The sequence below is a fragment of the Ursus maritimus genome, unplaced genomic scaffold (assembly GCF_017311325.1).
Source record: "Ursus maritimus isolate PB19 unplaced genomic scaffold, ASM1731132v1 scaffold_21, whole genome shotgun sequence".
NCBI classification, from domain to species: Eukaryota; Metazoa; Chordata; class Mammalia; order Carnivora; family Ursidae; genus Ursus; species Ursus maritimus.
The window spans coordinates 29,110,682-29,128,415 of NW_024424564.1; the positions used below are offsets into that span (position 1 = coordinate 29,110,682).

Consider the following 17,734-nt stretch of genomic DNA (forward strand, 5'->3'; position numbering starts at 1 on the left):
GAAAAAAAGACAAATTATAGCTAAACTAAAGTTCTGGTTTCACTTAAGAAGTAAAAAAGCACGAGAAATGTCCACCTCCCCTTGAAAATTAGTCAACAATCTTCTAAGTAACACAGGGGACAAATAAGTTTCAAGAGAAATTTAAAAATCAAATGAAAATGAAAATACAAAATTATCAAAATTTGTGGGATGCAGCAAAAGCAGTGTTTAAGGGAAATTTATAGCATTAAATCCATATATTAGAAATAATGAGAGATCTAAAAGCAATAACCAAAGTTGTCACATCAATAAACTAGAGAGAGGAATAAATTAAACTTCAGACAAACAGAAAAAGGTAATGATAAAGACAGACTTTTTCAAACAAACAAAAGCTTAGAGAACTCATTGCCAACATACCTGCACTATAAGAAATATTAGTGCATGTACTTCAGGCAGAAGAGAATTAACATGCCATATGAAAACTTGAATTTATATAAATAATTAATCCAAGAAATCATATAAATTAAATTAAACACAAGAGATTTCTTTCTTATTTTAATTGACTAAAAAAATAAGTATCTAAGTAAAAAATAATAACAATACACTATAGTGTTTTTAATACATATAGAAGTAAAATGTAGCAAAATAGCAAATTGGCTGGAAGTGAGGAAATAGAAGTATGTGGAGGTATATAGTTGTAAAATGAAGTAAAGTGGAATAATATAATTTGCAGTGGTATAATTTGAAGTCAGACTACGTTATAACTATAGAAAAATAACAACAAAGGGAAAAAATAACAACAAAGGGAAAAAATAATCAGATGATGCAAACAGAAAATGATAGTATGCTAGTAGATTTAAATTAATTTATTTTAATAGTTACATTTATTTCCTTTTTTAAAGATTTTATTTATTTATTTATTTATTTATTTATTTATTTATTTATTTGAAAGAGAGAAAGAGAGTGAGCACACAAGCTGGGGGAGGGGTAGAGGGAGAGGGAGAAGCAGACCCTGCACTGAGCAGGGAGCCTGATGCTGGGCTGGATCCCAGGACCCTGAGATCATAACCTGAGCTGAAGGCAGATGCTTAACCAACTGAGCCACCCAGACGCCCCTTAATAATTACATTTAATATAAATTACCTAAATCCCTCAACTAAAAGGCAGAGTGTCAGATTGGATAAATAATTAAGACCAAATGCTTCCCACAAAAAAGCCACTTTAAATAAAGATATTGCTATGTTAAAAGTAGAAGGATGAAAAATACATGCCAAGCCTATACTGATCAAAAGGAAGAGCTCCTGGCTACGTTAATACAAAAAATAGAATACAGAATGAAGAGTATCTCTAGGCATAAAGTGGGACATTGTTAGGAAACAATTCTCCATGGGTCTCTAACATATCCTCACATGTTTTGACAGCTTTTGCTACAGACAATCCTTTTAAAGAAGTTTGTATGGTAAATAGCCTTGAAAGATAGACATAGTATCTCCTTCCATTTCCAGGGCATAGAGAAGATTTTTTGCTGTTCAGGATAATAAAGATAATATCCTCTGGGGAAACTGTTGGGCCAGTTACCTAGCAGCCCTCTTTATAAGAGTGAAGTTTCCTAAGTTCAGGATTCCTCATATGTACACAAGCTCACTGTGTGTACGGCATCCACCTGGGCTTACTTTTGCCTTGCACTTAGTGGAAATTGATGTAAATATGAAGCTCATGTATTTTCTTTGCTGTGAGTAATAAAAGGCTTTGTTTCTGACCCAAGGATCTTGTGTGTTCTGCCAGGCTCTCTGAAACCATGGTATTGTGCTGGTAAAGAAATCAATTCCTTAAGAAGACATGACAATCCTAACTATGTACTCATCTTACAGATCATCAAAATATATGAAAGAGAAACTGACACATCTAAAAGGAGAAAGAGACAGATCAACCATTATAGTTGGAGACTGAAAAATTTCTTTCTCAATAATCAAAGAAAATAACTAAGGATAGAGAGGATAAAAAAGAATAACATTATCAATCAATTTGATCTTCACATCAAAAGAATACGTCACATCAAAAGAACAGAATACACATTCTTTCATTGTACACAGAGAATATCCACCAAGATAGACCATAGTATGGGACATAAGACAATCATTAACTATGTTAAAAGAATTAAATCAAACAAAGTAATCTATCTAGCCACAATGGAATGAAAATAGATATTGATAGCAGAAAGAATCTTGAAAATCCCACATATTTGGATTTAAACAATACAATTCTAACTAACCCATAATTCAAAGGGGGGGAGGATTACACATTATTTTGCAGTGGATTAAAATAAAAATACAACTTATCAAACTTGAGGGACATGTTAGCTAACGCAGCACATGGAGATAATCATATCAAATTATTGTATTAGAAATATTTCCAATCAAAACTAAGCCGTCACTTTTAAAAACTACAAAAAGAAAACTATAACCAATGCAATCAAAAGGAAGGAAATAATAAAGAGCAGAAATTAATGAAATAAAAATAAACAATAAAAAATGAAATCAATGAATCTGAAAACTAGTTCTTTCAGAAGTTCAATCAAATTGATAAAGCTCTAGCCAATGTGCTGCAGGGGGGAAAAAAGTAGGTAAAAATTTTCCATATTTAGAATAAAAGAGAGACCATAACTGTAGGTCTTAAAAGGATAATAACAGAATATTATGAACATTATGCTAAGAAATTTTAAAACTTAGATGACATGAATAAATTTCTGGAAATACACAAACTACTGAAGCTCACTCAGGAAGGAGATAACAACCAAATAACCTGATATCCTTTAAGCAATTTAAATTTATAGCTTAAAGCCTTCCCTCAAAGTAAACTCCAGGCCCAGGTGGCAGCACGTATGAATTCATGAAACATATCAAGAATTATGCAAATTTTACACAAACTTCCTCAGAAAATGAAAGATGAGAGAACACTTTCCAACTCATTATATGAGGTCTACTGATTCCCAAACCAAACAAGAACGTTATAAGAAAATTTAAAATAGATTAATACAAACACAGTATTAAAAAAAAGCTTCACATGATCTAATATCTTCACATGAACATAGATATAAAATTCTCAAAGAAATCATTAGCAGATCAAATTTAGAGACATATAAAAGAATGATACAAAATGAATGAGTGATATTTGTCCCTGAAATACAAATTTCACTATTTGAAAATCAATTTTGTAATTCACTATATCAAAACAATGTAGTAGGAAAATGTATTATCTCAGTAGTTATAATAAAAGAATTTGAAAAATCAACACCTATTAAAAAAAATCTTCCAGCAATCTAACAATAAAAGGGAACTTCCTTAACTCGATAAAGGATACCTACAAAAACTGATAACTGATAGTATACTTAAGAGTAAAAGAACAGGGTTTTCCCCGTATGGTAGTGAATGATAAGATGTCCAACCTCACGACTTCTATCCAACACTATGGGAGGTCCTAGCCTTGTGATAAGATGAGATAAGTGAATTAAAAGGCATACAGACTTGAAGAAACGTGATTATAATTACTTGCACAGAATCGGTCATCTATGAATACAATTGAAGGGAACCTACAAAATACCTTCTAGAAATTAGAAATAAGTTTAGAAGAGTCACTGGCTACATAGTCAATTTACAAAATTCAATTATATTTTTACACACTAGTATTGAACAACTGGATATTGAAATAAATTTTAAAACCTTTATAAGTTATAATAGCATGTAAAAGGAAACACGAAACACCTAGAAATATTTCTGACTAATATGTGGAGTACTTTTATACTGGAAGTAACAAACACTGAAGAGAAATTTAAAACGATCTAAATAAACTGAGAGATATACTCTATTCATGGATTAGGAAACTCAATATTGTTAGATTGTTAATTATTCTTAAATTGATATATAGATTCCAAAAACTACTAATCACAATCCAAGAAGGCTTATTTTTAGATATTGGGAAGGTGATTCTATAATTTACATGGAAAAGCAATGCCCCTAGAGCCCAATCAATTTGAAGCAGAACAAATTTGGAGGACACACTGCCTGATTTCAAGCCTTACTATAAAGCTTCAGTAAACAAGACAGTGTGGTTTTAGTGGCAGAATAGACATATTGATCGATGAAACAAAATGGAGAGTCCAAAAAAGACCCACATATCTATGGTCAATTGATTTTTGACAAATGTAATGTGCCAACATAATTCTAGAAAGAAAGCATATCCTTTTCAACAAAATGTGCTATGGAAAAAAAGAAAAAAAAAAAAACATGCTTCGCCCCTTCTCTTCCCACACATCATATACAAAGAAAAGATTAACTCCAATTTTATCATAGATCTCACTGTGAAACTTAGAGATATAAAACTTCTAGAAGAAAATATAGGAGAAAATCTATGTGATCTTGGGGAAAGCAAATATTCTTATAAAGCACACAAAGGCACAAACCACAAAATAAAAATTGATAGCTTATACTTCAAAATTAAAACTTTTAGCTCTCAAAAGAACTCTTAAAACACATAATAATAAGACACTCAATCCAATACAAGTGGACAAAATTTTTGAAGAGAAACTTCATATACCACACACACACACACACACACACACACACACACACACAAAAGAACCTGTAGATATCAAATAAACAGAAGAAAAGATGTTTGGCATCATTAATCATTAGGAAAATTCAAATTTAAATCACAGTGAGCTATCACTACATACCTACTAGCTTGGCTAAAATTACAAAAAGAAAAAAAATTACTGGTGAGGATGTAAAACGTTTGCACCTCCCACAGGTTGCTAATGAGAATGGAAAATGGGATAGCCACTTCAGAAAACAGTTTGGCAATGTGGTAAAAAGTTAAATATATACATAATATATGAACCAACCATCCCACTCTGAAGTATTTTTACAAGTGTTGAAAAAATATCTCCACACAAAGAGCTGTACTTAGATGTTCATAAAAGTTGCATTCATAATCACTAAAAGCTTCAAACAGTTCAAATTCCATCAGCTGGTGAATGAATATGTAAATGGTGGTTCAACCATTGAATAGAACACTACTAAGCAAAAAAGGAACAAGCTAATGATACATCAACAACATGATGTTCTTAGCATTAAACTAAGTAAAAGAAACGAGTTGAAAAATGTTACATAACCTATGTTTCCATTTATATGTTAATTTGGAAAAAAGAAAAATGATAACAACAGAAATAAAATCAACGGCTTGTAGGGCTGAGGGTAGTGGTATCTACCTTACTACATGGATGCACAAGATAACTTTTTAGGGTGATGGAAATATTGTATAAATTCATTGTGGTTGGGGCGCCTGGGTGGCACAGCGGTTAAGCGTCTGCCTTCGGCTCAGGGCGTGATCCTGGCGTTATGGGATCGAGCCCCACATCAGGCTCCTCTGCTATGAGCCTGCTTCTTCCTCTCCCACTCCCCCTGCTTGTGTTCCCTCTCTCCCTGGCTGTGTCTATCTCTGTCGAATGAATAAATAAAATCTTTAAAAAAAAATTCATTGTGGTTGCGGTTACACTCAATCTACAATTGTCAAGTTCAACAAATTGTACAACTAAAACAGGCAAATTTTGCTATATATAAATTGTATTTCTCTTAATAATAATGAACAAAAAACTAAACAACGAAAAAAGGAAAGTCAACATGATAATGCAATTGGGTTTATATATTTCAGCTGCAACTGCCAGAAACTTTTTTAGGAAATAATTTGGCAGTGTATCTCAGGAGCCTTAAATATGTTCCTGCATTTCATCCATAAAACTCCATTCTAGCATCCAAAGAAAATAATCTAACATACAAGGAAAAGTATACCCATAAAGATGTTTACTACAGAATTGTTTATAATAGTGAAAACATAGAAGCTGCCTTAAAATCTAACAACCTGTGAATGATTAAGATTTAGAGCAGTATCTTGACTCAGACTTTAAATAAATATGAAGCTTATTGAATAGAAAAGTTCATGACGCAATGTAAACTGAAGAAAGCAACGTACCCAATTTTATTTAAGGTCTTCTGTTAAATAATGGCTAACCAAGTACATACATGTGCTTCCCATTCCCTAGAGCTGATATAGTTGAAAGTATAAAGTTAGGAATGTAACCTTATGTAAACGGTCTGCCATTTTTATTGAGTCTCTTCTGCTTTAAGCTACTCTCAAACAGCCTCTCACCTCTGAGGCATCCACTCACAAAACAAAATTTTATAAACCAAGTTTTAAAATCACTATGGTAAAGTATTTTCCTCAGTCTTTTTTTTTTCCATTTTGAAGCTAAATAACAAATCTAAGTTCACGGTTACACAAGTGAAATAGATTATTTCAGGCTATACATTATTATATGTATTATATGTATATGTATTATAGTCTATACAAATGAAACATACAAAAACAAACAAACAAACAATAACAAGGAAACCAAACACAACCACAAAAAAACCCTCCATTGCTTTAAAAGTAATTTTTTATCATGAATTAAAAAAATTGATTTGATTGTAGCATTGATTTGATTTGACATTAATTGATCAGTTATTAGTGATTAAAAATGACTGAAAATTGTTGATGTAATGAGTATGTATATAAATAGGCAACTTAAATAAAATCTGTTTGTTGTTCTTTAAAGCTTAAACATAAAGAGATGATTTTCAAGGGAGAAGTTGTCATTTGTAAATACCGTAGGATTAAATAATCAAACTATCAAAACACGTTTGGGATTCTGAAACAATTTCTTTTTTCTTTTCAACATTATTGAGTATAATTAACAAATAGAATTGTAAGATATTTAAAGTGTACAACGTGATGATTTGTTACAAGTATACATTGTGAAAGGAATACCACCATTAAATTAATTAATACATCCATCACAATACAGCTTACCTTTTTTTTTTGATGAGAACACTTAGACATTCTACTCTAAGTTTCAATTCAACAATATAGCGTTATCAACTATAGTCACCTAGTTACACATTAGAGCCACAGACCTTAGTCATGCTGTAACCTCTTTACCAGCCTCTCCCAATTCCTTAGTCTCTGTTTCTTGTTCAACTTTTTTTTGTTTCACATGTAAATGATACCTTGAAGTATTCGTCTTTCTTTGTCTTGCTTATTAGCATAATGGCCTCAGGTTTCATCTACCTGGTTGCGTTGTCAGGATTTCCCCTTTTAAGGCTGAATAATGTTCCATTGTGTATATGTACTACAATTTCTTTATCCATTCAGCCATCAACAAACACTTGTCTCCATACCTTGACTACTGTTAATAATACTGCAACTAACATGAAAGTACAGAGAGATGGTGATTTTGAGATGGCGATTTCATTTCCTTCAGAGATATAACCAAAAGTAGGGCTGCTAAATCATATGGTAGCTCAATTATTAATTTCTTGAGGAATCCCCATATTGTTTTCAGTAGTGGCTGTACCAGTTGACATCCCCGCCAACAGTGCACGACTTCCCTTTTCTTCATATTCTCGACAGTATGTTATTTTGATAAAAGACATCCTAACAGGTATGAGGTGATATTGTGGTTTCGATGTGCATTTGATTTGCATTGATGATTAGTGTTGTTGAGCATCTTTTCATGTACTTGTTGGTCATTTGTATGGGTTTTTTTTTTAATGTCTAAGTTCCTTGCCCGTTTTTATTTTATTATTATTGTTATTATTATTATTTGCTATTGACTTGTATGTTTTCCTTGTATATTTTGGACATTAACCCTCTATTAGCTTGGCCCAAAATCCTAGTCATACCTCAAACTGTTTGTCCAAGCCACCATCATTTTTCTTTGTGGTTCCCAGTAGTTGAAGGTGTGCCAAGACCCATCAGTGTCCCACAAGTTAACACCTAGGTGCAGGATGATTAGAATCCACACCCTCAAGCAGGAGCTTGGAAATTATGTAAAGCCCCTTCCACAGAGAAACTGGAAGGTAGGGAGTTTTATCTGCTCCTGGCGGTGGGGGGGTAGGGGTGAATGTTTCCGAGCTCATTTAAAAACTGCTTCTTTGTTGATGACTCTACCGTGGGATTCTGTATGTAAGCCTCATGGCTGTCAGAGCCAGGCATGCCAGGTGCCCGGCCCTGGGGCAGCAGTCACAACAGCTCAGGTGCCAGAGGTGTATAAAAGATCTTTCCAGGGAAATGCTGGTGATCTGGATTTATCCTTAAAGAGCCAGAGGAGAAAGCAGGGAGGGAATGCCCCAGAGTCCTCTACTCCTCTGTACTCAGGGAAGCTCACAACCATCCCTTAGAAGTGTGCTAAATTACAAATCAGTCAGACCCTCAGGCCAGAGTTTGTAAAGTCTGCAGTCACATTCCTGTCCGAGAAAGCCTGGGAGATGGGTGTTTTGTCTGCTCCCTCTGTGCTGAGCCTTGACGGGATAACCTCAGGAGTGTTTGCCTGCCCATTAAGAACTATTGGTTTGCTACAGTCCTGTGGGTCCTGTGGATGTAAGCCACAAATGCCTTGTCACTACTGTAGCTCCACTGTTTTCCAGCCCCCTCCAAATGCAATGTGGGCACAGAAAAGGTGCTCACATAAAAGTTTAACAGATGGATAGACTGAATTAAGCATATCCTCATTAAGAGGAGAAAAGTCCATCAGGATAGCCATAGAAAAGATAAATATCTAGATAGTTCACCATAACTTCAAAACAGTTTCTAATGCAAGTTTATATCAGAATTATTTTTTAAAAAGCTTTTAAAAAATACAGATTCCTGCTGTAGTTCCCTGTGTGCTGAGCTCAGGTATACAGTCGCGGGGGTTGCAGGCCCTGCTACAAATCTATGGAATTAGAGTCTTTGGCCACAGATCTTTAAAAACAAACACCTCCTGGGTTTTCTAACATGGTTAATAACCTTTGCTCTAAAATGAGCTTTCCCTATGTGATTTGAAGAGTTCTACACTTTTAACTTAACACAGTTATACAAAATGCTCTTCAGAAAAAGCTTTAGGACAATCTACTATTTCAGATGTTTTAGTTGAGAACACTGTCAATGACTTTGCAGAACTATGTAAAATTATTCCAGCATATTTACTATGTAAAAATTCTTCTAGTTTAAAATAATCTGTTTTTCCTGTTTCTAACAATTGTCATTTTATTCCTCCATCCCGGCTCCTAAAAGTATAAAAGATTTTGAAATTTAAAATGGGCCCTTGCCATGAATCACGTCAAAGTAAAAGCAACCAAGTGAATTCAGGTGGTGTCTTACAGAGTAATTGCCTTCTTTTCATACTAATAAAAGTGGTCTCTCATGCCTACTTCCCCTGGCTTGTCCATAGAGCATAGGCAACTGTGTCAACATTTAGCAACCTTAAGTGTATGCCAGACACTAACATGCACATAATAAACATTTCTTTACTCAATAACCATCTTACAAATGGTTCTGTGCTCCATGTGCATATTAAAATGCCTCTTTTCCTTCCCAACAATGACATGTGTTGAAAAGTGGATAAATCCTGAATGTCTGTTATATATGTTGGGCAAATGATAAAACATTAAATAAAATGCTTTAAATGAAATCTAATGAAAAGACCATTTCACACCAAGTTCTTTCCACAATTAGCATGCTCTAACACTCATTCTGAAAAGATAGGACCTCTGCGTGGAAAAGAAAAAAATATTACATTTAAAATATGGTGAGGAAAACAATCTGTAAAGAAAGAGACTGAAGCATTTATTCAAAAATGTGGATGTAAATGGCAGTTTCCCCCCTTCAATTTTAAATTAGAGCATATGTATCTAGGGTTGACAATAGACTCTGGTAGTAAAGGTAATTCAGTGGTATACAGAGCCATTTATTTTGATGGGAAAGAAGGCTATCACGTCTGTAATTTTAAGAGTGGTAAATGCTCTTGGTTTAAAAAAAAATCGATCAATACAGGAATGTATAAAATAGAAAGTGGAAGTCCTTCCTTTCAAAGTCACTATTGTTGAGTCAGTAAATACTTTCCTATAATTGTATGTACACAAGCACACATACAGAGACACGTGTGTGTGTGTGTGTGTGTGTGTGTGTGTGTGTGTGTGTGTGAAAGGTATCCTATATAGAAATTCTAATGGCTTCCATAAATTTGGTAGTGCCTTTCTGGCAGTATGTAATAGAGATACTCAACATCACTGAAGGGAGAACAGAGGAGCTCCTAATTGCCTATCACATTACTTTTGGAGCTAAATGGATGTTACATTATTCAGGATTAAGAGATATATTTCCAAAGCACCAAGCAAGATGGATGCCTCAGAAACCCTCATTTGCTCCAAAAGCTGTTCATTGTTTGCCTTTTCATTGCTTTGTTATTGCCACCGTGAGGGATACCTCTGGTGCACGCTGTTGTTTGCAGGACCATTTTTGCCACAAAAAAAGGATTAATTTTTTTCTGCCATTTTCCATTTTCATCACCAATTTCCAACTGTCATGAAAGTGAGCTCTGTTTTTACACGACATTCCATTCTTATTACCATCTTCGTCCCAAGAATGAAGTCTGTAATGAGAGCAAAGCCATAGCTGGCATCGGAGGGCTGTTATAATTCACTCTCATGACAAAGATAGTAATGAGAAATGACAGTGGCACAAAATGAATCCTTTCCGATCCCAACCCCTTGGATGATAATGAAAACAGAAGATGGCACCAACTTTATTCATCTTCTGACACCTATTGTGACAGGATTGAAAGCTGCAGCAACAAACCCATCTGAAGTTACAGTTTCCCAGACTCATTCCCATCATGTGTTTAAAAAACAACAAAAACAAGCAGAAAAACAAACAAAACAAAGAAACCTCCCTACCGCCATTCCTCCTGGGAATCCAGTTACGGGGAGGCATTCAGACATGGCAGAATTTGCACCGTCCACAACTGAAAGCATTTCAGGGAAGATGAAATGTGTTGATCTCCTAAAATTGTTTTCTCTTTTTTATGAAATCATCTTAGCAATGCCTCTAAAAGAAATAATGGGAGAGAGAAGGGAGAGAATATGGAAATAAAGTCACTTTTGGAAGTTCTAATTAAATTCTCGGATTACCCTGAAAAATATAAAGTAAAGGTACAAAACATTCAACTCATGCAACTAATACAGAATCTTACGTACTTTTGCATAGCTTTCTCCTCCCCTCCCCTCTTCCCCTCTCTTCCTCTCCCCTACGGTCCTTCTCTCCTTTCCCCCTTCCCCTTCCTTGCCTTCCTCTCCTCTCTTCTTCTTCCCTCCTCTTTCCTCTCCTTTATTCTCCTCTCTCTCTTTTTGAGCTATGATTATATCTTGATAAAATCTAAAAGGGAATTTAGAGCTGAGTTGATCCAAACTTTGCATTTTATAGATGAGAGAAAAGAGGCTTAGGGAGGTGAAACAACTTACCCACCATCACCCCAATAGTGCCAGAAAAATCACTGGCAATTTTCCAGTCTAATCCTTCTAGGATGTAAGTTGAAAATGCTACAGAGGAAGGTAGCATGGAGTATATATATTCTGCTTCATTTCTTTGCAGGTTTGCTATAAAGTGAAGGTGGTATTCTCTCAAGAAATTCATTTTGGAGTCACAAGACTCCTGGCTTTGTCACTTCCCACCTTTGTGCCTTTAGTCAATTATCTTTCTGAGTTTTAGTTTCCTCTACCTACTGTAAATCAAGTTTAGAAAAGTATAACTGGTATACCCAATGGTCTATCCTAAATAGGGTAGAGCAATCATCTTATTTTTTTTCCTCTTCCTACTGACTTCAAATATGACTTTCTTGCACCTCCTTCTCCTTCTGCTTCTAACTATTCAGTGATCAGTAGCTAGGGAGGATGTAAGTAAAGTGGCAAAGGCCCTACTCTCCGTGCTGGATATTTCTGTACTGCACCATTTCATGGTATAGGCGATGGACCCTTTAGATGACTTATTACAACTTGCCCTCCACTCTTGCCAATAAAGCAAAATGGTCCATTTTTTTTTTTTCCTTTTGGCATACATCCCAGTCCCTTCTAAAATATTCAAGTCTGGCTACTTTTCTGGGTATCCAGGTGATCCATGTGAAAATGGATACGAATTCACTGCATCCTTTATTCTTGCTCTGCAAATGGAACCTGCTCTAGGCAATCCCCTGTGAGACACAAGCACCATTCTTTGCCTCCACAAACTCCAGGGAACACAGGCCAAGCTGGAGGCATCTGCTATATACCAACATGGGCAGACCTATGCATCTTTGCAATTAGCAAGCATTTGGCAAAGGGATTAGGAGTGTGTTAATGAAATGTCCATCTCCCTTTTGACAGACATTCCAATCTCTGGGTGCTTACTGGGAGGCACTCTTACTTGACTTAGAGGAAAGAGGGGTTGTGATAGTCTTAAATGTACCTGTGAAATCCTTTCGTTTACTTTGTTCTCCAACAAATCTGCGATCTTTTCTTACACTAGCTGTTGGGAATGATGATGATTGGACTAGTTTGGCCATTGGGGGATCAGTCTGTTGCTCCTCTTTAGGTAAGTAACAAAACTTGTCTTTCACTGTCTCAGCTTTCAGATTTTTGATGAAATTCTGAGACCCAGCAAAAGTCTCATTGTATTCTCTACAGATCTCACATGGTTGTAATAAGCATAACTTTTTGATTTTGTGATAACTTATTTTGTATTTCTACGAAATCTGATGTAATAACTGCTGAGTTACGAGGTGACTGATAACATAGAGGGAAGTGACTTTTGAGGCAAGAAATCAGTACTCTGCTCAAATCAAATATTTTACGTAATATAAAGTGAGAATGTATACCACAACACACTGTAATTTTTAAGCAATCAGAATATCTAGATGTCTTAGAGATCCCTGTCTTACAATTTCAGTGACATTACAGAACTCAACCATAATCTACATTATAGATTGTCCACACTGAGGACCCAGCATGACTTTAACCCAATTTAGAATTGACCAGAGTTCTTATTCTTGGGAAATTACCTCCTGTAAATACCTCTCTGTACATAATGAAGCGTTCATGGTTCCAGTGGTAGTCAGGGTTCCACTAGATCTGTGTAGCAGTGGTATTGGAGTAAATATTTTGTAGTTCCCTCAGGATGACCTGCTGAGATCTCTCCCAAACTTTTTGTAAGTTCTTTGACCTACCCATAGACTTTGGGGCTGACTTTCAAAGATTTATTTATTTGTTCTAGAGAGAGAGCAAGTGTGAGTACGTGCTAGTGGGGGGAGGGGCAGAGGGAGAGAATCTTCAAGCAGTCTTCTCGCTGAGCGAAGAGCCCAGCACAGGGCTGAATCTCACACAACCTGAGCCAAAACAAAGAGTTGGATGCTTAACTGACTGAGCCACCCAGGTGCCCCTGGGGCTGATTTTCATAATCACCATTCTCTTTTTACAATTTCCTTTGAACACTTTTAGACAAATGAATAAAATGTTCCATTAATCAACAACAATAATTTTGATGGGAAAAGATGCTATAGATGACAAAATCTACCTCTTTCACTGACTAACGTAACATCTACCCTGATAACCTATATTTTGAGACCTAATGTGTGTAAGGCTTTGTGTTCTATAACTTTGGATGGGTAGCTTCACTTCTTTAGGCTTTTGATGACTTACCTGTAATATAAGAGCAATTGGAATTAGATTTGTGGTTTGCAATCTGTTCTGAGAATCTCTTGTGTTCTGTTGAGATGCTCAATAGCCCCTGCAGAGAAAGAAGGGATAGAACAAATGAATTGTAGGGGCTGCCCAGCAGCCTCTTATTTAATCAATAAAGGACTAATGCTTATATCATTTTATGTCTTAGGCCTCTACACGAGATTGATTTTTTGAAAAAGGAGTTCAACTCCACAACCACTGGATTAGAATTTCCTTCTGACTCTACTTATCTGTGACTTTACGAAATAGCACATGATTACAAAAACCCAGAGCAGCAAAGTTAATTCACATTCCCTTTCAAGGCACAGGGTGAGACTGGAGTCATATGAAATTGCTCTAACACTCAGCTTGACATCACCTGCTCAACTTTGTTTAGTGAGCAAATAATAGCACAAAACAGGATGTTCCCTTGCCATACTCATTCCAGGTAAGAAAAGCCTTCCTTTGACATGCATACTATGAGGCTCGAAGTAAATTTGAAAACTGGTATAAATTTGCCAAAAGGGCAAATGTATGTTCTTCATAACTTACCATAAAAAGACATAGAAAGAAGTCAGCCATGATGTAATTGTAATAATTGTATAGCTATTCCCATGGTTCCTGATCTCAGCACCTTTAGGAAAGAAATATTATTGTACAATTTATTTCTAAAATAAATTTACTTGGCTTAAAAATAACTAGGTATTTTTCCAGTAATGCAGGTAAAGATAGAAGTTATGCTAACTTAAAGTGATATGGATATTTTCTATACTCATTCAAACTACGTAGAGTTAATATCAAAGAACAATATCAGGAAGAACAAAGATTAAATGCATATAAAAAATCATTGATTCTATTTCTAAACCTATTTTGTAGTCAAATAAGACTGGTGCAAAAAAATTTCATATTAGTTTTTAATTTTCATGTTTTTTATTTGTAGTCTAGAAGATTTGTTAGAGGGTATATGAGGTCTTCACATACTTTTGATTAAGTAATGTTATTTTGGTGATTAAGGCATCTGTAAGATTAAAAAGATGACTCAAAAATTCCATTCTTAATGACCTCGAGGGAAATCACAATTACTGCTTTGTTTTCCTGGTTGGTTAAATGCAGTGTTCCCACTACATTTGGATTGCTATAATACGTCAAGCTTCAGAAAAATGCATATATGAAAACTTGCTCACAATTACTTTGTGTGACAGTCATGCAAAATGTAATTAAAAGGTTTGAATTGTACAGGTGCTAAAAAGCAGTGTATTACAAAATAAGCAAACCATAATGTTAAGAACTCCAGTTGGGTTATTAACATGTTATGATCTTAGTTATGACATTCCAGCGATATAATCCCAGGTCTATTGCTAAGGAGAGGAGGTTATAAAAATAGGTTGTCAAAATTTTTATCAGAGAGTTATTTTAACATAATTTTTAAAGGAAATTTATTGTTTAATTATAAAGGTAATAAAACTACAATCCAGAAATTATGTAAAATGGTGAAAAGAAAATTAATTTCCTATTATTCCAGTACTCAAACTACCATTGTTATTATTTTGGTGGAGTTCCTTCCAGGCTTTCTTCAAATGCTTTTATTAATTTTTTTTTTTTTGTTTACAATTCTAATGTGTGCCCACAACATTTTGTACCTTGTCTTTTTACTTTATTGTATATATTTAATAGATTTTTATATTTTCAAAATGAGTCTAGTTTGTATCTTAGGAAATTACTTGGCAAGAGAAAGTGGTCAGCACGGCACTGAGCCTCAGGGCTGGTCCAGAAGGTAATTCCACTTTGCTGGGAGGCTTGCAACAACTAGGTCATTTTCATTCCCTGGAACCATTTCATGAGAAATGCTTTGCTCTATACTGAATACTAAATACAGGACAAAGTCTCCATCAATTAAGGCTTGGAATGAGGCCAGACCTAAATCACTGGGGTAGAATCTTTGCATCTCAGCTTCACAGGGATCACTGTGTAAAGAGACTAGATGATACAAGACACCATAATTGCTGCCCATGTAAGCCAAAGGAGGGCATTTGAATCCACAGAGATGAAAGTGCTTCTTTCAAGGACACCTGAAGGCATGTTATGAAATCAAGAGTTGCAATAAAATCAAAATTACTTAGAAAACTAATAAATGCATAAACCATTCTATGAGCGAGTATAACTTCAATTTAAGAACAACAGAAAAAAGAAAAACAATATATAAGCAGTGCAAACACTAAGAGCCCTCGTAATTTTGTTCTTTGTGATTTAAGAGAGTGAATATGGAAACTTATAAATCAACTTTATGTGCATAGGCATAGGGATAATCCGGCATAAATCTGCATGGGAACACTATTTTAGTAATACCTAAATTATAAACTGCACTTTAAGTCAAAAGCCCCAAAAAGGTCAAAGTCAGTGAAGAAGTTTCAGTCAGAAAGGCTGAATTTCCCCGAAACTGCCAATAGCCCCATTCATCATTCAGAAACCACAACAGGTTAAATATTAAAGAGGTTTAAAGATTCTAATATTTAGAATATCAAAGTTATAACCAAAATTTGTGACACTATTTTCAAGGGTGTGGGGAAAAGCTGCTGAATTTCTGAAGAGTAGATTGAGAGTTTCCATCCAAATCAAAGACAAACTTATTATAAACTGTTCGTCCTGGTAATTGTACTTCTTGAACTTTCTTTTTTCTTCCTCTAGCTCCCTTTTAGGATTTCACGCTATCTTGTGTTTTTAGCAGTGTGGCTATAATGTTCCTAACTGTGGTTTCTTTCTATTTTTACTATGTGGGGTTTGCAGACCTTGAACCTGTGGCTTGGTATCTATTCACATCTAGGAAATTCTCAGTCACTATTTCTTTAACTATCGCCCCTTTGGTTAACATACGTTAAGCATTTTCCATCTATCTTACAAGTCTCTCATGCTTTTTTGTGTATGCTTGTTCTCTCTGTGCAAGAATAGATAGGCCAAGAGTTGAGACTTGATCATATTTACCCTAAAAGCCCAACCAAGGCCTACTTCTATCTAATTTAAGAAAAACAGAATGTATTAAAGTGCACTGAATGGCTCACAGAGCTCAGGGAGGATTGGGGATGAGAGCTACACTGCCAGGAAGAGCTTCAAAAATTCCACATGGAACTACTCTTGTGAAGACACCAATACTGACATCTCTCAGCAGAGATACTACTGCTGCTCCCCTTGATCCCATTGATAATTGACACTGGAAGTTACTTCTAGACACACTCACTGCTGCTTTAGAAAACTAGAAACATCTCTGGGCACTGTGGCAACTCATTCCTGAGATTCTAAATTGTTCCTTAATGACAATGATTAGATTTTCAAACAGGTAGGTCCTTCCAAAGCCAACTATTTTCAGGTAGTTCATATAATGGGAGAGCCAGCATCATGTTCATAGCTATCAATAATTCTTCATATAATTCAGAACCGTATGTATAAATGATTTAGTTTTTGATTCTCTGAACCATCTGAGACTGGCACTGCAAGGATGTTCACCATGCATTGTTCCTCTCTTCCATCCTGCCTGTCTGAGAGGCTGTTGCCTGAAGACACGATTTCTCAGTAAACGATTCTGCATTTAACTCAATCTTCGCTTGCTTTTTAAGTGTTCAGGCCAACCTAGTCCAAACAATGAGTTGTCAAGTCCCTCAGTCTAGGTGTAGGCTACTTAATTTGGTGAATGAGCCAACTTTTTTCTGAAATCTTCAGCCATGGACATTACCTCTGGGAAGGCTTCCACTTTTCTTTCTGATAGTCACTAAATTTAGCAACCCTTTCACATATTTGGCATAGTTTGTTTTTCCTGCTGTATGTCCCAACACTGCGATACCACTTACAGCATAGACGGCACTCAATGACCATTTTAATACAATTTTATAGCATGTTGTATAATTAATGAATAAATCAGATCTCTCCCTAATTACTTTAGAGATTTCATTTTTATTTCTCTCCCTCATTCTCTTTATACTTTCATGTGGCTTCCTGGAAGAGAAGGATAAAGCTGCCATCTTTGTTATTTTAAAAACCACAAAAATAGCCACTTAATAAATGTTAATTGAACCAAACTAGTAGCATGCAATAACAATGCTAGATGGCTGTCCATAAGATAAGTCTAACGGAAACCACATTTATACCTCTACTGAAAAATC

General features: G+C 35.3%; 1 long non-coding RNA gene across 1 annotated transcript; it reads right to left on the bottom strand.

The window, feature by feature from the left end:
* Window positions 1–10,794: 10,794 nt before the first annotated feature.
* Window positions 10,795–14,218, bottom strand: LOC103660085. Its single transcript, XR_567686.2, has 3 exons — window positions 14,136–14,218; window positions 13,563–13,650; window positions 10,795–10,941 (listed from the first exon to the last, which is right to left on the bottom strand). It is a non-coding gene; the product is annotated as an uncharacterized LOC103660085 (long non-coding RNA).
* Window positions 14,219–17,734: the final 3,516 nt, after the last annotated feature.